Source organism: Salmo salar, unplaced genomic scaffold, assembly GCF_965601325.2.
Source record: "Salmo salar unplaced genomic scaffold, fSalSal1 ptg000536l, whole genome shotgun sequence".
NCBI classification, from domain to species: domain Eukaryota; kingdom Metazoa; phylum Chordata; class Actinopteri; order Salmoniformes; family Salmonidae; genus Salmo; species Salmo salar.
This window is the reverse complement of record NW_027675413.1, coordinates 741565-762500: the sequence shown is the minus strand read 5'-3', so window position 1 is coordinate 762500 and position 20936 is coordinate 741565. Positions and strand designations below refer to the sequence as shown.

General features: G+C 43.3%; 1 long non-coding RNA gene and 1 pseudogene across 1 annotated transcript; one reads left to right on the top strand and one right to left on the bottom strand.

Annotated features, from left to right (window-relative positions):
- Positions 1-640: 640 nt before the first annotated feature.
- Positions 641-2468, top strand: LOC145876261 (stonustoxin subunit beta pseudogene; annotated as a pseudogene).
- Positions 2469-7229: 4761 nt separating this feature from the next.
- Positions 7230-9725, bottom strand: LOC145876277 (uncharacterized). The gene is made up of 3 exons (XR_014391480.1): positions 8697-9725; positions 8444-8538; positions 7230-8215 (listed from the first exon to the last, which is right to left on the bottom strand). It is a non-coding gene; the product is annotated as an uncharacterized LOC145876277 (long non-coding RNA).
- Between the last annotated feature and the right edge of the window lie 11211 nt (positions 9726-20936).

The following is a 20936-nucleotide window of genomic DNA, read 5'->3' as shown; positions in this document are numbered from 1 at the left end:
CACTGGACACACACACACACACTGGACACACACACACTCACACAGGACACTCACACATACTGAACTCACACACACACACTGGACACAAACACTGAAAACGCTCTTACCAACGCTTGACCAGTGCGTGTGCGTGTGCGTGTGTGTGTGTGTGTGTGTGTGTGTGTGTGTGTGTGTGTGTGTGTGTGTGTGTGAGTTCAGGTGTATCCCTCAATGACTGTCTGTTCTTCTGCTTACTGCTACAGTGTGGAACATGGTGGAGAGAACAGAATGAAACCTGGACTTAGAAAATGTGAGTGTTGACTGCTGTGAAGAATATGACTAAGAATAAGTCTTAATTCAAGTTAAGTCAAAGACCACCATCATTACTGACTTGGTCATATTAAATATCATCTGTAGTTCTACAGAAGCAGAAATCAGGGACACCAACGTTTACAAAGAGTTGCTGTGTGTGTGTGTGTGTGTGTGTGTGTAATTAATGTGAATAAGTGTGTATTATATTACCATACAGTATAACATATGATCATTCAACAAGTCTCAAGTTACCTTAACTTCTCCTTTTGATACCTAGAAACATCTACATTAAATGAATTAGTGAAAAGTGAGTTAACATTCTAATGTGAATGATGATGATTTCTAATATTGTGTCTGGTTTCATCCATCAGATGTCTGTGATCTCACACTGGACCTAAACACAGTAAACAGACTCCTCTCTCTGTCTGAGGAGAACAGAAAGGTGACATGGAGGAGAGAGGAGCAGCCGTATCCTGATCACCCAGAGAGATTTGAGGACTGTAGACAGGTGCTGTGTAGAGAGGGTCTGACTGGGCGCTGTTACTGGGAGGTAGAGTGGAGTGGGATAATGGGGGCTGGTATAGGAGTGACATATAAAGGAATCAGCAGGAGAGGAGGGGGTGATGACTGTTGTCTTGGATGTAATGACAAGTCCTGGAGTCTGTTCTGCTCTGACAACAGTTACTCTGCCTGGCATAATAATAACTCCACTACCATAGACGTCCCCTCCTCCAGCTCCCACAGAGTAGGAGTGTATCTGGACTGGTCAGCCGGCACTCTGTCCTTCTATAGAGCCTCCTCTGACACACTGACCCACCTGATCACATTCACCTCCACATTCACTGAGCCCCTCTATCCAGGATTTAGGGTTTATGATGGTGGCGACTCAGTGTCCCTGAAATAATAACTGGACACACACACACACACACACACTGGACACACTGGACACACACACACACACACACACACACACACACACACACACACACACTGGACACACACACACACACACACACACACACACACTTACACACACACACACACACTGGACAAATGAAAACACACACACACTCACACACATACACACACACACACTGGACACACACACACACACACACACACTGGACACACACACACACACACACACACACACACACACACTGGACACACACACACACACACTGGTCAAACAAAAATACACACACACACACACACACACACTGGACACACACACACACTGGACAAACAAAGTGGACAAACACACACACTGGACACACACACACACAAACACTGGATACACACAGACACACACACACTGGACACACACACTAGACAAACACACACACACTGGACACACACACACACTGGACACACACACACACTGGACACACACACACACACACTGGACACACACACACACACACTGGACACACACACACACACACTGGACACACACACACACACACTGGACACACACACACACACACTGGACACACACACACACACACTGGACACACACACACACACACACTGGACACACACACACACACACTGGACACACACACACACACACACTGGACACACACACACTGGACACACACACACTGGACACACACACACACACACACACACACTGGACAAACACACACACACACACTGGACAAACACACACACACACACTGGACAAACACACACACACACACACACACACTGGACAAACACACACACACACACACACACACTGGACAAACACACACACACACACACACACTGGACAAACACACACACACACACACACACACTGGACAAACACACACACACACACACACACTGGACAAACACACACACACACACACACACTGGACAAACACACACACACACACACACACTGGACAAACACACACACACACACACTGGACAAACACACACACACACACACACTGGACAAACACACACACACACACACACTGGACAAACACACACACAAACACACACACACACACACTGGACAAACACACACACACAAACTGGACAAACACACACACACACACACACACACACACTGGACAAACACACACACACACTGGACAAACACACACACACACACACTGGACACACACACACACACACTGGACACACACACACACACACTGGACAAACACACACACACACACACACTGGACAAACACACACACACACACACACTGGACAAACACACACACACACACACTGGACAAACACACACACACACACACACTGGACAAACACACACACACACACTGGACAAACACACACACACACACACACACTGGACAAAAACAAACACACACACACACACACACACACTAGACAAACAAACACACACACACTGGACTCACACACACACACACACACACACACTGGACACACACACACTGGACACACACACACACACACACACACACACACACACACACACACACACACACACACACACACACACACACAAACAGGACACATACACACACACATGCGCATCTTCCTATAATTGTGAGGACCTTGACCCATGACCTCTTACAATAACACCGTTAGTCTTTCCACAAGACTCCCATGAAGTTATAGTGTGACGTTATGAGTCGACGTTAAAGTAACATTCTCACAACATACTGCACTTGTTTTATCCTGTTTTAGATGTATCCTCTGTTTAAACATTTAAACTCTTACAATAACACTGTTAAAATACCAATGTGATCATTTCTTGTCTTTTATGTTGGAAAAACAAATTGTACAATTATATGTGGACATACGCTCCATAGTTGTACAAGTATACATGGATATATTGTACTTTTCATAATAAAACATACTTGAAACAAGAAAAAGCATGTTTATTGTGAAAACAATTTCGTTATTGATTTTTACATTGCTTCTCCCTGTCTCATGTTGACGTTTGTCATGAATCTTGACCTGGAGGCAGAACTGTGCGATTTCCTCTAGATATGTCAGCTGCAAAGTCAGAATTGGCTGTGGAAAATAATGTTGTTTTATGGTCTTAATTTAAGGGAAGGATTAGCAGTGTGGTTAGGGTTGAGGTAAGGATTAAAATCTGATTGTATTACTTTGTGCCTGTGCCAGCTAGTGAATACTTTGCTGAACTGCCTAGAGGGCAAGATTCATACCAATAAATGCCAACCTGCCTCCAGAACAAGATTCATGACAATAAATGCCAACCTGCCTCCAGAACAAGATTCATAACAATAAATGCCAACCTGCCTCCAGGGCAAGATTCATGACAATAAATACCAACCTGCCTCCAGGGCAAGATTCATGACAATAAATGCCAACCTGCCTCCCATTCATCCCCTCCTTATCTTTACAAGGCTGCAGAACCTGCAAGCTAGTGATGTGGGGGTTCTCTCATAACCCTCAGTCCCCAGGTGGGTAGATGGCAGGTTGAATAAAGAGAAGCTAGTGATGTGGGGGTTCTCTCATAACCCTCAGTCCCCAGGTGGGTAGATGGCAGGTTGAATAAAGAGAAGCTAGTGATGTGGGGGTTCTCTCATAACCCTCAGTCCCCAGGTGGGTAGATGGCAGGTTGAATAAAGAGAAGCTAGTGATGTGGGGGTTCTCTCATAACCCTCAGTCCCCAGGTGGGTAGATGGCAGGTTGAATAAAGAGAAGCTAGTGATGTGGGGGTTCTCTCATAACCCTCAGTCCCCAGGTGGGTAGATGGCAGGTTGAATAAAGAGAAGCTAGTGATGTGGGGGTTCTCTCATAACCCTCAGTCCCCAGGTGGGTAGATGGCAGGTTGAATAAATAGAAAACAATAGGCTATATAAATCAATCCATAAATGTATAGTTATTATGTAATTTACACAAAACATTAAGGACACCTTTCTTTCCATGACAAACTGACCAGGCGCAACTCAATATTAGGAAGGTATCCTTAATATTTTGTCCACTCAGTGGCTCTGACCCTTTACGTAACAGTCAATCCTCTTTACCAGGAAACCTTCCTTAAATTTCCCCAAATGTTTCCACACTGCTGCTCCAGGGCCTCTTGGGTTGAGGAGTCATTCTCTTCTAACCTGATCACAGCTGCTCCAGGACCTCTTGGGTTGAGGAGTCATTCTCTTCTAACCTGATCACAGCTGCTCCAGGGCCTCTTGGGTTGAGGAGTCATTCTCTTCTAACCTGATCACAAACAAAGACAAGATTCAAAAAAATAAACATGATGTTCCAACATAATGGGGGGGGGTATAGGGAAGGTAGGGGACAGGAGGGGGGTATAGGGAAGGTAGGGGAGAGGAGGGGGTTATAGGGAAGGTAGGGGAGAGGAGGGGTTATAGGGAAGGTAGGGGAGAGGAGGGGGTATAGGGAAGGTAGGGGAGAGGAGGGGGTATAGGGAAGGTGGGGGAGAGGAGGGGGCATAGGGAAGGTGGGGGAGAGGAGGGGGTATAGGGAAGGTAGAGGAGAGGAGGGGGTATAGGGAAGGTAGGGGACAGGAGGGGGTATAGGGAAGGTAGGGGAGAGGAGAGGGGTATAGGGAAGGTAGGGGAGAGGAGGGGGGGTATAGGGAAGGTAGGGGAGAGGAGGGGGTATAGGGAAGGTAGGGGAGAGGAGGGGGTATAGGGAAGGTAGGGGAGAGGAGGGGGTATAGGGAAGGTAGGGGAGAGGAGGGGAGGTATAGGGAAGGTAGGGGAGAGGAGGAGGGTATAGGGAAGGTAGGGGAGAGGAGGGGGTATAGGGAAGGTAGGGGAGAGGAGGGGGGGTATAGGGAAGGTAGGGGGGAGGAGGATTAGGGTATAGGGAAGGTAGGGGAGAGGAGGGGGTATAGGGAAGGTAGGGGAGAGGAGGGGGGTATAGGGAAGGTAGGGGAGAGGAGGGGTTATAGGGAAGGTAGGGGAGAGGAGGGGGTATAGGGAAGGTAGGGGAGAGGAGGGGGTATAGGGAAGATAGGGGAGAGGAGGGGGTATAGGGAAGGTAGGGGAGAGGAGGGGTTATAGGGAAGGTAGGGGAGAGGAGGGGGGTATAGGGATGGTAGGGGAGAGGAGGGGTTATAGGGGAGAGGAGGGGGTATAAGGGAGAGGAGGGTGTATAGGGAAGGTAGGGGAGAGGAGGGGGTATAGGGAAGGTAGGGGAGAGGAGGGGGTATAAGGGAGAGGAGGGGGTATAGGGAAGGTAGGGGAGAAGAGGGGGTATAGGGAAGGTAGGGGAGAGGAGGGGGTATAGGGAAGGTAGGGGAGAGGAGGGGGGGTATAGGGAAGGTAGGGGAGAGGAGGGGGTATAGGGAAGGTAGAGGAGAGGAGGGGGTATAGGGAAGGTAGGGGAGAGGAGGGGGTATAGGGAAGGTAGGGGAGAGGAGGGGGTATAGGGAAGGTAGAGGAGAGGAGGGGGTATAGGGAATGTAGGGGAGAGGAGGGGGTATAGGGAATGTAGGGGAGAGGAGGGGGTATAGGGAAGGTAGGGGAGGGGGTATAGGGAAGGTAGGGGAGAGGAGGGGGTATAGGGAAGGTAGGGGAGAGGGGGGGGTATAGGGAAGGTAGGGGAGAGGAGGGGGGTATAGGGAAGGTAGGGGAGAGGAGGGGGGTATAGGGAAGGTAGGGGAGAGGAGGGGGTATAGGGAAGGTAGGGGAGAGGAGGGGGTATAGGAAGGTAGAGGAGAGGGGGGGGTATAGGGAAGGTAGGGGAGAGGAGGGGGTATAGGGAAGGTAGGGGAGAGGAGGGGGGTATAGGGAAGGTAGGGGAGAGGAGGGGGTATAGGGAAGGTAGGGGAGAGGAGGGGGGTATAGGGAAGGTAGGGGACAGGGGGGTATAGGGAAGGTAGGGGAGAGGAGGGGGGTATAGGGAAGGTAGGGGAGAGGAGGGGGGACTTCCTCCATGTCCTCCAGACTTCGTGTCAGGTAAGCAGCCTCCAAGTCTACCCTCACCAACTGACCAGACTGAGTGAGTTCTGAACATCCCTCTCTGTCCTCTGATGCTGCGTCCAAGTCTTCTTGGGTCTTTCTGGTGTCTCTGTCTTGACTCTTTAGTGAGTTTTTTCAGTTCTTTCCCAGGCTGCCTGAAAAACACAAAAAGATGGCAACTACATAAGAGTTATAAACTATCAAAATAAAGAGAATCCCACACTCCATATATAAACTCCCAGTAATTTATTGGGTATTTACCAACGTTTCAGCATCACTGTGCCTTCTTCAGGGTGATGTCATCAATACTTGAACCAGGTTATGTTGACAAACAGTGCAATTAGTGCAACCAATGACAATAGAGAGGGGTGTGTCATAATGATTAAGTTAATTACAATGAATTAATGAAACTGTTAAAAAAACAATAGTTTATGGCATATTAAATATTTAAAAAATAGTAGCCTATATTATATATATCCGTCTCTCCATGTAATCTGATTCATTATGATCTAGGATCAGGTCCCCCCTCTCCATGTAATCTGATTCATTATGATCTAGGATCAGGTCCCTCCTCTCCATGTAATCTGATTCATTATGATCTAGGATCAGGTCCCCCCCTCTCCATGTAATCTGACTCATTATAATCTAGGATCAGGTCCCCCCCTTTCCATGTAATCTGATTCATTATGATCTAGGATCAGGTCCCCCCTCTCCATGTAATCTGACTCATTATAATCTAGGATCAGGTCCCCCCCTCTCCATGTAATCTGATTATTTATGATCTAGGATCAGGTCCCCCCTCTCCATGTAATCTGACTCATTATGATCTAGGATCAGGTCCCTCCTCTCCATGTAATCTGACTCATTATAATCTAGGATCAGGTCCCCCCTCTCCATGTAATCTGATTCATTATGATCTAGGATCAGGTCCCCCCTCTCCATGTAATCTGATTCATTATGATCTAGGATCAGGTCCCCCCCTCTCCATGTAATCTGATTCATTATGATATAGGATCAGGTCCCCCCTCTCCATGTAATCTGATTCATTATGATCTAGGATCAGGTCCCCCCTCTCCATGTAATCTGACTCATTATGATATAGGATATTTTTATTTTTATTATTTCAACTTTATTTAACAAGGTTGCTAGTTGAGAAGTTCTCATTTACAACTGCGACCTGGCCAAGAATAAAGCAAAGCAGTGTGACAGAAACAACAACACAGAGTTACATAGAATAAACAAGTGTACAGTCAACACAAAATTTAAAAAAAAGTCTATATACAGGTTGTGCAAATGGCGTGAGGACTTATGGCAATAAATAGGCCATAGTAGCAAAGTAATCACAATTTAGCAGATTAACACTGGAGTGATAGATGAGCAGATGATGATGTGCAAGTAGTGATACTGGTGTGCAAAAGAGCAGCAAAGTAAATAAAAACAATGATGAGGTAGGTAGATTGGTTGGGCTATTTACAGATGGACTATGTACAGCTGCAGCGATCGGTTAGCTGCTCAGATAGCTGATGTTTAAAGTTAGTGAGGGAGCAATAAGTCTCCGGCTTCAGCGATTTTTGCAATTCATTCCAGTCATTGGCAGCAGAGAACTGGAAGGAGAGGCGGCCAAAGGAGGTGTTGGCTTTGGGGATGACCAGTGAGATGTACCTGCTGGAGCGCTTGCTACGAGTGTGTGTTGTTATCGTGACCAGTGAGCTGAGATAAGGCAGAGCTTTACCTAGCATAGACTTGTAGATGACCTGGAGCCAGTGGGTCTGGCGACGAATATGTAGCGAGGTCCAGCCGACTAAAATGACCTGGGTTGCAATCATGAAAAAAAACTACCCGGCCTTCATTGTTTGACATTGAGAACATTGGGAGAGATGAGAGCTGACGTTTTAGTAAATGTGCAGATTACGTATCTCAGTCACAGACAAGAAGCTCAATTAAGACATTATCTTCACCACTGGGACTGGGGACAACAGGACCACAGGCCAAATAATACAGCTCAACACTTCCACACTACCACAGTGAGTAGAATCAGGCTTCTGAAAACAGAAAACTTGCAGAATTATTAATGATGAATTGTATTACACGTTATTAGACATGTCTGTTGTTGAGGAGGATGGGAGACCCACAGTATAGGAGCAGAACGCACAGAGATGTCAAAAATGTGTTTCAAAAATCGTCAAAGAGTAATTATTTTAACCTAAAGCATTTAATAAAGACACTTATAGTACAATATTATGGGGAATAGGAATGAGAGGGCTACTTACACCATTTTGGGAAGGGATCACAGCAGTGATTGAATGAGGGTATGAGGCATGAGTTGAGGTGTTCAGAGGCTTGACCAGTGCAGGGCAGGGTTTGACTGGGAAGACAACACAAAAACACTACACAGTGAGACAAAAGAGCTAAGAATGAGTTAGTCCAAGCAAGGAGTCAAATCATAGATGTGTAATAATGTGATTGTGTTTGTGATTGACTCTACATAAAGTAATGAGAGAAAATTAACAGGGGTTCCCTCACCGTGCTTGGAGAGGAAACATTCAATGTGCCAGTGGTTGAGTGGGCCACATGAGACGTGGCTTCCAGTTCATGTGAGGAGTTAGTTGACAATGGAAGTAGAGTGGTCATCGCTTGTTAAACCATGGAACAGGAGGGGACTTAGCTGGAAATACAAATAGCAGATACGTTCCCTTGAAGGTGAGCCATCGTAGGTTTGAACAACAAGTTTGTCCATGAAATTAAACACGGAATTCACATCTCGCCCACTTGGCAAATCAAAGTAGCCCAAGAAACTTTTTCTGAATAAAGCCCTGATCATCCACATACAGTACCACATACAGTTTTAACAATTTTGGAAACGTCAGAGTGTTTTCTTTCCAAATCTACCAATTATATGCATAGCTTCTGGGCCTGAGTAACAGGCATTTTACTTTGGGCTCGCCAGACTCTCCGAACTTCCGAAAACTGCCCCCTAGCCCTAAGACGTTTTAACGGTCCTCACACTGTTCATGCTCTCATTACATAGACGCGTACTGCTCACCTGTTCATCTCGTAATGAATAATGTGGAAATTGAGCAAGTTGAGGTGACTAAACTGCTTGGAGTAACCCTGGATTGTAAACTGCCATGGTCAAAACATATTGATACGACAGTAGCTAAGAATGGGAGAAGTCTGTCCATAATAAAGCCCTGCTCTACCTTCAACCTCTTGGGGCTAGGTGGGACGCTAGCGTGCCACCCGTGGTGCACTCCATCAACAGCAGGTGCATTTCAAGAGCGGCAAATTTGAATCCAAATAAATGTCAAAATTCACATTTTTCAAAAATACAACTATGTTACACCATTTGAAAGATAAACATCTCCTTAATCTAACCACGTTTTACGATTTCAAAAAGGTTTTACGGCGAAAGCATAAATTTAGAGTATGTTAGGACAGTACATTTACAAGAGTTGTGTGTAATGTTTTGTCAAGTCAAAGACAGGGTCACCAAAACCATAAAACCAGCTAAAATGATGCACTAACCTTTTACAATCTCCATCAGATGACACTCCTAGGACATTATGTTAGACAATGCATGCATTTTTAGTTCTATCAAGTTGATATTTATATCCAAAAACAGCGTTTTACTATGGCATTGATGTTGAGGAAATCGTTTCCCTCCAATAACCGGCAGTCAAGTCAGCGTCAGAAATTAAATAATTAAAATTAGAAAACATTGGTAAAATATTATATTGTCATTTAAAGAATTATAGATTTACATCTCTTGAACGCAATCAACTTGCCAGATTTAAAAATAACCTTACTGGGAAATCACACTTTGCAATAATCTGAGCACTGCGCCCAGAAAAATACGCGTTGCGATACAGACTAGACGTCATGTTGGGGAGATCTAAAATCGAAAATACTATGTAAATAATCCATTACCTTTGATTCTCTTCATCAGATGTCACTTCCAGGTATCACAGGTCCATAACGAATGTAGTTTTGTTCAAAAAAGCTCATCATTTATGTCCAAAAATCTCCGTCTCGTTAGCACATGATGTAAGCCAGCCGGACTTCTCGTCATGAACGAGGGGAAAAAATATATTTACGTTTGTTCAAACATGTCAAACGTTGTATAGCATAAATAATTAGGGCCTTTTTTAACCAGAACATGAATAATATTCAAGGTGGACGAATGCATACTCTTTTATAACGTATTGGAACGAGGGTACCCAACATCAACTCGCGCGCAAGGTGTCTAATGGGCCATCATCGTTCCATGGCTCTTGTTCGGTCAGATCTCCCTCCAGAAGACTCAAAACACTTTGTAAAGGCTGGTGACATCTAGTGGAAGCAATAGGAAGTGCCAAAATATTCCTAAACCCCTGTGTTTTTCAATGGGATAGGTTTAAAGTCAATACAACACATCAGGTATCCACTTCCTGTCAGAAAATGTCTCAGGGTTTTGCCTGCCAAATGAGTTCTGTTATACTCACAGACACCATTCAAACAGTTTTAGAAACTTTAGAGTGTTTTCTATCCATATATAATAAGTATATGCATATTCTAGTTACTGGGTAGGATTAGTAACCAGATTAAATCGGGTACATTTTTTTTATCCAGACGTGCAAATGCTGCCCCCTAGACCCAACAGGTTAAGATCTTTCGTCTGAACTATCCTCACCGGTCCTTGGCTCTGGATGACTACACGGGTAATGTCCGTTTTATCAGGGGTACTACTGGTATTCTGGCTGGCGGTAGAACTATCTCCTGTCCTAACCTCTACTACTCGGAATGGTACCGCAGTGTCGACAATGGTCTGGTCAAGGCCAACATACCATAACCCTAAATCCTCTTTCTTTATGCTTTTAATGGTCATTCCTATCTTCAAGCAATACTTCCCTTGCTCTGGATTGCAGTCAAAAACCCTGGCCTTCACTATATTCCATCTGTTTCTATATTGGGTGTGTGGATTGACATAGCCTTCTCTCTCTGTGTGAGCTATGATTCCATGAGTTACACCGGGATCTACACAGATATCTTCCCCATGAAGTCCGAGTCCTAGACTGCCAGGAGGTTAGGGACCCCATTTGGTCTGCATAGAACTCTATTGAGACATCCTTCCCTAACTCTAATCTCACTTCCTTTTTATCCAGATCGAGTGACCTTTTGTACCTAGGCCATAAAAACTCCTCATCTTCTACACTATGGGTCAAGTTACAACTTTCTGACTTCTCGAGTGGTTCATGGTGTATTAGGAATATGGCTCCCACAATCAGACAGCTCAGACTGACCAGTACCCCTGTAAAGCCCCACCCCCTCCCGGAGAATATATCACCGGCTAGAGGCCAACCCACACTTGCACTTCTATGAACGCACACAGTGAGGATCGGGCGGGTTTGGGAATCTTCATTAGAGAGGTAACCCCCGAACCTTATTGGTATTCGGTTCTTCTCCTAACTCTGTGATTGTTCGACAGTGTCAGTGTGTCTTACCCTCCCGCAATGTGTGATATGAACCCAGGTAGCTCTTTCAGCTATTCTCACCACAAAGGCTATTACCAGGAACACTTGGTATGGGCCCTCCCACCGTGGCTGCTTCCAGTTCTTTTCTCCTCAGGGACTGGATCCACACCCAGTCTCCTGGTTGGATTGAGTGAATCATCTTCTCCTGTAATTCACCTGTTGGACACAAAGTCTCGGACATACGGGTTTGGTTAACCATGTGTTCTGTTAGTGTATCTTCAACTTCTATGTCTACCTGTTCTGGCCTCCCTAACTCTGGCATTCTATATGGTTTACCTGATCAGCTAAAATGTAATCCATTATTTAAGAGAGAGATCCTACATTTTACATTTACATTTTTAGTCATTTAGCAGACGCTCTTATCCAGAGCGACTTACAGTAGTGAATGCATACATTTCATACAATTTCATACATTTTTTTCTGTGCTGGCCCCCCGTAGTAAACCAACTATCCTAATCGTGTCCACCCAGTAAGTTGTGACCACTTCTTCCCATTTAATATGCTTATCTATTATAAAAAATGTTTTTTTTAAGTAGTTCGTTATCCAATAGGCCACAAAGTGTTTCCGAACCTGCTCTACTATCCCCCTGTTGACACATGGCTCTGCCCATGTGTCAATCTTGCCGCATCTCTAAACAATGACTTAGGTAGTATTGGTAACTTATCATGATACCAAATACCGTCCTTATATAAATTGCTCCTAACTTCTCCCATTTCGAAATCCCTTTCACTGGTGCTCTACACTGACAATTTTAATACAGCGTTGTCTATGTTTACATCCAATTTTAAGAACTGCTGTGTCGACGGCTGCGGTTTATCCTCTCTAGGGTAGGTGGGACGAAATCGTCCCACCTACGTAACAGCCAGTGGAATCCTGTGGCGCGTTATTCAAATACCTTAGAAATGCTATTACTTCAATTTCTCAAACATATGACTATTTTACACCATTCTAAAGACAAGACTCTCGTTAATCTAACCACACTGTCCGATTTCAAAAAGGCTTTACAACGAAAGCAAAACATTAGATTATGTCAGCAGAGTACCCAGCCAGAAATAATCAGACACCCATTTTTCAAGCTAGCATATAATGTCACATATACCCAGAAGACAGCTAAATGCAGCACTAAGCTTTGATGATCTTCATCAGATGACAACCCTAGGACATTATGTTATTCAATACATGCATGTTTTGTTCAATCAAGTTCATATTTATATCAAAAACCAGCTTTTTACATTAGCATGTGACGTTCAGAACTAGCATATGCATATTCTAGTTACTGGGTAGGAGTGGTAACCAGATTAAATCGGGTATGTTTTTTATCCAGCCGTGTCAATACTGCCCCCTAGCCCTAACAGGTTAAGAAGACGGAGATTGATGCATCGGCGTGATGATTGTCCTCTTTGTACAGATGAAGAGTGTACTTCTGTAGAACTGTTTTCATTGTTTAATGATTCCCTGTTTTGCACCATGTGAAGGTAAAACACTCAGTGGCTCAACAGAAGCCATTTACACAGATAATGTACTAGTGTAAGAAAAATCCCCCCCAATGCTTTAACCTGTTGGGGCTAGGGGGCAGTATTTTCACTGCTGGATAAAAAAATGTACCCGATTTAATCTGGTTACTAATCCTACCCAGCAACTAGAATATGCATATACTTATTATATATGGATAGAAAACACCCTAAAGTTTCTAAAACTGTTTGAATGGTGTCTGTGAGTATAACAGAACTCATTTGGCAGGCAAAACCCTGAGACATTTTCTGACAGGAAGTGGATACCTGATGTGTTGAATTACCTTTAACCTGTTAAGGCTAGGGGGCAGTATTTGCACGGCTGGATAAAAAAAAAATGTACCCGATTTAATCTGGTTACTAATCCTACCCAGTAACTAGAATATGCATATACTTATTATATATGGATAGAAAACACTCTAAAGTTTCTAAAACTGTTTGAATGGTGTCTGTGAGTATAACAGAACTCATTTGGCAGGCAAAACCCTGAGACATTTTCTGACAGGAAGTGGATACCTGATGTGTTGTATTACCTTTAAACCTATCCCATTGAAAAACACAGGGGCTGAGGAATATTTTGGCACTTCCTATTGCTTCCACTAGATGTCACCAGCCTTTACAAAGTGTTTTGAGTCTTCTGGAGGGAGATCTGACCGAACAAGAGCCATGGAACGATGATGGCCCATTAGACACCTGGCGCGCGAGTTCATGTTGGGTACCCTCGTTCCAATACGTTATAAAAGAGTATGCATTCGTCCACCTTGAATATTATTCATGTTCTGGTTAAAAAAGGCCCTAATTATTTATGCTATACAACGTTTGACATGTTTGATCTTACTAAAGACAGCTGTATATTCTTTTTTTGACCCAAAAATATTCTATGTTTGAAGGCTGTCAACTTCTTGTCAGGAGGAGAATCACTTAGCCTTTCAACTAATTTTCAAATGATAGCATGCCTATTTAAAAACACTTTTTCAACATTTCAGCCAACATGTTATTTTTACTCAGCGTAGGCCTCGGACTGAAGGTCTGTCTGCACTGAGGACAGCTATAGACCCCTTTCAGAACATCCTGATCCCAGCAGCCCTCAATACAGCTCCTACAGTAACTGTGCCCACAGGCAGTAGTGACAGGCTCCTTCAGTAGATCCAGACAGACAGAACAACAGAACTGGTCCTGGTCCAGCAGAACTCCCTGTTGAGCCATTTGGACGGTTGTTCACTCTCACATAGACAGACGACACAGAGACTCAGATCAGTTTCGTTTCCTCAGAAGAGAGTTTGTGAAGGGGGATGGGACTTCCTGGTTCTGCCAGAGGGGTGGGGGTAGAGGGAGGGAGGAAGAGAGAGGAACTGCATGCAACAGCAAGAGGGAGACAAATAGTCTTGTTCCTTGGTTAGAGCCCTTAACGTGGAATAAATGAAATAATGAATCTTAAAATGTGAGGTTATTAGAATATAAAGGGTAACCGTTTCTATGAAGTACATATTAGAATTATTTTAATGACCTTTATAATGCCTTATAATACACTTATGTGTTCTAATAAGCAATAAGGCCTGAGGAGGTGTGGTATATGTAAGGATTGCGGACCTGGTGGCAGTGAAGTCAGACGCAGGAGAGCAGAGATAGGTAATAGCCGGAGCAGTTTAATACAAAACGAACCTACATGGGTACAAAACCCAATGCGCACCAGTAACAGAGTACAAGCACTTACAAACAAACAATTCCACACAAGGACATGGGGGGAACAGAGGGTTAAATACACAACAATTCATGATGGAAATGGAAACCAGATGTGTAAGAAAACAAGACAAAACAAATGGAAAATGAAAAAAAGTGGATCGACAATGACTAGAAGACCGGTGACGCCGACCGCCGAACAAGGAGAGGAAATGACTTCGGTGGAAGTGGTGACAGTATATGGCTAATATACAGTACCACGGCTAAGTGCTGTTTTTAGGCACGACGCAAAGCGGATTGAGAATTATGTAACACTTTCAAAAATACAATCAAATAAAAATGTTATTGGTCACATACACATATTTAGTAGATGTTATTGTGGGTGTAGTGAAATGCTTGTGTTCCTGGTTCCAACAGTGCAGTAGTATCTAACAATACACCCTAATGTAAATGTCACGGGTGTCGTAGGGTTTAGACCAAGACGCAGCGGGAAAATGTACACTCATCTTCTTTTATTAAAGGACAAAGAACAGGCCAGTAAGGAACAAAGCTATACACAGCAACAATCTGCCACAAAACCCCCATGACAAACAAACTCCTAATTATAGGACCTTCAATCAGAGGCCCGAACCACATAAAACAAACACCCCTCTACCTAAATACATAGCCCGGACCACATAAACCAAACACCCATCTACCTAAATACATAGCCCGAACCACATAAACCAAACACCCCTCTACCTAAATACATAGCCCGAACCACATAAACCAAACACCCCTCTACCTAAATACATAGCCCGAACCACATAAACCAAACACCCCTCTACCTAAATACATAGCCCGAACCACATAAACCAAACACCCCTCTACCTAAATACATAGCCCGAACCGCCTAAAACAAACACCCCCTGCCACGTCCTGACCAAACTACAATAACAAATAACCCCTATTACTGGTCAGGACGTGACAGTAAAAAGTAAAGGAATTAAGAAATATAGAAATATTAGGATGAGCAATGTTGGAGTCCTGGAATATAAATATATATACTGAGTATATACTGTGTGTATATGTGTGTATATATATATATGTGTGTATATATATATATATATATATATATATATATATATATATATATATATATATATATATATATATATATATATATACACACACACACACACAGAACCAGTCTGAAGTATATATATATATATATATATATACACACATATATATACACACACACATATACACAGAACCAGTCTGGAGTATATATATATACACACAGAACCAGTCTGGAGTATATATATATATATATATATATATATATACACACACAGAACCAGTCTGGAGTATATATATATATATATATATATATATATATATATACACACACACAGAACCAGTCTGGAGTATATATATACACACATATATATACACACACATATACACAGAACCAGTCTGGAGTATATATATATACACACAGAACCAGTCTGGAGTATATATATATATATATATATATATATATATATATATATATATATATATATATATATATATATATATATATATACACACACACACAGAACCAGTCTGGAGTATATATATATACACAGAACCAGTCTGGAGTATATATATATATATATAGATATATATATACACAGAGAACCAGTCTGGAGTTTATATATATATATACAGTACCAGTCAAATGTTGGGACACACTTACTCATTCAAGGGTTTTTCTTAATTTTTACATTCATGTCGTTTCTCTTTGCTTATTTGAGCTGTTCTTGCCATAATAAGGACTTGGTCTTTTACCAAATAGAGCTATCTTCTGTATACCAACCCTACCTTGTCACAACACAACTGATTTGCTCAAATGCATTTAGAAGGAAAGAAATTCCACAAATTAACTTTAACAAGGCACACCTGTTAATTGAAATGCATTCCAGGTGACTATCTCATGAAGCTGGTTGAGAGAATGCCAAGATTGTGCAAAGCTGTCATCAAGGCAAAGGGTGGCTACTTTGAAGAATCTCAAATATAAAATATATAAATATAACACTTTTTTTGGTTACTACATGATTCCATATCTGATATTTCATAGTCTTGATGTCTTCACTATTATTCTACAATGTTGAAAATAGTACAAATAAAGAAAAACCCTTAATTGTTCTAAAACGTTTGACCGGTAGTGTATATATAAATGTAAAGGGATGTATAGGTAATATGGATCAAATATGTAGTATATCTGAAGAATAGTATGTGGACAGCAATAATTAAATAGGATAGTCCTTGACTAGAATACAGTATATACATATGAAGTGGACAGCAGTAGTTATATAGGATGAACCAGGACTAGAATACAGTATATACATATGAAGTGGACAGCAGTAGTTATATAGGATGAACCAGGACTAGAATACAGTATATACATATGAAGTGGACAGCAGTAGTTATATAGGATGAACCATGACTAGAATACAGTATATACATATGAAGTGGACAGCAGTAGTTATATAGGATGAACCAGGACTAGAATACAGTATATACATATGAAGTGGACAGCAGTAGTTATATAGGATGAACCAGGACTAGAATACAGTATATACATATGAAGTGGACAGCAGTAGTTATATAGGATGAACCAGGACTAGAATACAGTATATACATATGAAGTGGGTAAAACAGTAAACATTATTAAAGTGACCAGCGGCTGAGGTCCTCGGGTGGCTGAGGTCCTCGGGTGGCTGAGGTCCTCTGGGTGGCAGAGGTCCTCTGGGTGGCTGAGGTCCTCTGGGTGGCTGAGGTCCTCTGGGTGGCTGAGGTCCTTTGGGTGGCTGAGGTCCTCTGGGTGGCTGAGGTCCTCTGGGTGGCTGAGGTCCTCTGGGTGGCTGAGGTCCTTGATGATCTTCTTGACCTTCCTGTGACACCAGGTGCTGTAGATGTCCTGGAGGGCAGGCACTTTGCCCCCGGTGATATGTTGGGCAGAACGCACCACCCTCTGGAGAGCCCTGTGGTTGCGACACTGTGGTTTCAGCCTCCGGAGGTTGAAGAGGTGCTGTTCTGATTTCTTCACCACAAGGTCTGTGTGGGTGGACCATTTGTCTGGTCTTCTCTACCTGACCGTCTCATTATCTTCTCTCAAGAAGAACTATCTTATGGTATGAAGATTGTCCTTCTTGAGAGAAGATCGAGCCTTCTTCTCTCCAGAAGATGTCTGGTAGGCCCATTTAAATACATTTTTTGGACATTTCAAGGTAGCAGATGTTTGAGTTGGGTTATTTTTTTCATTTTTGACAAAATGAGCACTCCTGGAAGTGACAGATTTTGACTTATATTGAGTGATAAGACTGAGCTATTTAAAAACACTTTTTCAACATTTCAAGATAGCAGTTAGTTCAGTTTGATCTTATTAAAGACAGCTGTATATTTTTTTTTTTGACCCAAAAATATTCTATGTTCATGCCCACTTTTTTTGCACTATGTTTGAAGACTGTCAACTTCTTGTCAGGAGGAGAATCACTTAGCCTTTCGATTATTTTTCAAATGATAGGATGCCTATTTAAAAACACTTTTTCAACATTTCAAGATAGCAGTTAGTTCAGTTTGATCTTATGAAAGACAGCTGTATCATTTTTTATAGCCGAAAGGAGCAAGTGCGACACTCACGTGTCCAAAAATCAGTACTCTAAGTACTCAAGTGGACTCTGCCATGCAGCAGAATACCACCCTTAGGTACCATCTGGAGGAAGTCCAGAATGGTCACGCTCTACAGCATGACTATCCATCCAAGCAACCGGAGTCCGGTACTCAAAAGAGTGAAGACGATAGGTTTCAGACATTGCCTCCATCATGTGTCCCCCAGTCTTCTCCTCTTGGCCATTTGGCACCGCATTGCCAGATTTAAAAATAACTTTACTGGGAAATCACACTTTGCAATAAACGACGTGATATGCTCAGAAAAATAGGCTAGGCGATACAGGTTAGCGCCATCTTGGAACCATCTAAAATCAAATATACTATTGTAAATATTCCCTTACCTTTTGATTATCTTCATCAGAAGGCACTTCCAGGAATCCCAGGTCCACAACAAATGTAGTTTTGTTCGAAAAAGTTAATAATTTATGTCCCAATAGTTCCTTCTTGTTAGCGCGTTCCGAAGGCTACTCATAATGTACTGAAGCGCGCGGGACATGTCGTCACGAATGTGCAAAAAATATATATTTACGTTCGTTCAAACATGTCAAACGTTGTATAACATAAATCTTTAGGGCCTTTTTCAACCAGAGCTTCAATAATATTCAAGGCGGACGATTGCATTGTCTTACTAAACGTTTCGGAACAAAAGGGTTCCCATGGGCGCCGACGTCATAGTAGTAATGGCCCTCCCCCTGTGACCAACTTCCCAAGCCTCTCTTTGGGTCAGTTTCTACCATAGAAGACTCAAACCACTTTGTAAAGACTGTTGACATCTAGTGGAAGCCTTAGGAAGTGCTAAATGATTAATAAGTCCCTGTGAGTTTCAATGGCAAAGGCTTGAAAGTGATTCCACACATCAGAGTTCCACTTCCTGTTAGGATTTGTCTCAGGGTTTTGACTGCCATATGAGTTTTGTTATACTCACAGACACCATTAAAACAGTTTTAGAAACTATAGAGTGTTTTCTATCCAAATCTAATTATATGCATATTCTAGTTACTGTGCAGGAGTAGTAACCAAATTAAATCGGGTATGTTTTTTATCCGGCCGTGCAAATACTGCCCCCTATCCCCATCAGGTTAAGAGTTTATTCGGAAGATAATGGCTCTATAAACACTCTTCCGTGGTGTCCCGACTTTCTAGTTAATTACATTTACATGATTAGCTAATCAGGTGATATTAATTACAGAGAAAGGATTTTATAGGATAGCATGTCATATCACTTAATCTGGCATAACCAAAGACACGAAAGCAGAGAGGGAGAGAGCAGAAAGAGAGAGAGCAGAGAGAGCAGAGAGAGAGAGCAGAGAGAGCAGAGAGAGAGAGCAGAGAGAGCAGAGAGAGAGAGCAGAGAGAGCAGAGAGAGAGAGAGAGCAGAGAGAGCAGAGAGAGAGAGCAGAGAGAGAGAGCGCAGAGAGAGCAGAGAGAGAGAGCAGAGAGAGCAGAGAGAGAAGAGAGAGAGAGAGAGCAGAGAGAGAGAGCAGAGAGAGAGAGCGCAGAGAGAGCAGAGAGAGAGAGCAGAGAGAGAAGAGAGAGGGAGCAGGCTGAGAGAGCAGAGAACAGAGAGAGCAGAGAACAGAGAGCAGGCTGAGAGAGCAGAGAGAGCAAAGAGCAGAGAGAGAGAGTGCAGGGAAAGCAGAGAGAGAGAGCAGAGGGAGAGAGCAGTGAGAGAGAGAGCAGAGAGAGAGAGAGCAGAGAGAGCAGAGGGAGAGAGAGAGCAGAGAGAGCAGAGGGAGAGCAGAGAGCAGAGAGAGCAGAGCGAGAGAGAGCGCAGAGAACAGAGAGAGCAGAGGGAGAGAGAGCGCAGAGAGAGGGAGCAGGCTGAGAGAGCAGAGAGAGAGCAGAAAACAGAGAGAGAGAATAGAGAGAGAGAGCAGAGAGCAGTGAGTGAGAAGAGAGCAGAGAGCAGAGCGAGAGAGCAGAAAGAGCAGAGAGAGAGCAGCGAGGGCAGAGAAAAGAGAAAGAGCAGCAGAGCAGAGAAAGAGAGAGAGCAGAGAAAGAGCAGCAGAGCAGAGAGCAGAGAGAGAGCAGAGAGAGAGAGCAGAGAGAGAGAGAGCAGAGAGCAGAGAAAAGAGAGAGAGCAGCAGAGCAGAGAGAGAGAGAGCAGAGAGAGAGCAGCAGAGCAGAGAGCAGAGAGAGAGAGCAGAAAGAGCAGAGAGAGAGCAGGGAGCAGGCTGAGAGAGAGCAGAGAGAGAGCAGAGAGAGAGAGCAGAAAGAGCAGAGAGAGAGCAGAGAGAGAGCAGAGAGAGCAGAGAAAAGAGAGAGAGCAGCAGAGAAAAGAGAGAGAGCAGCAGAGAAAAGAGAGAGAGAGCAGAGAGAAGAGAGAGAGACGAGAGAGCAGAGAGAACAGAGAGCATAGAGA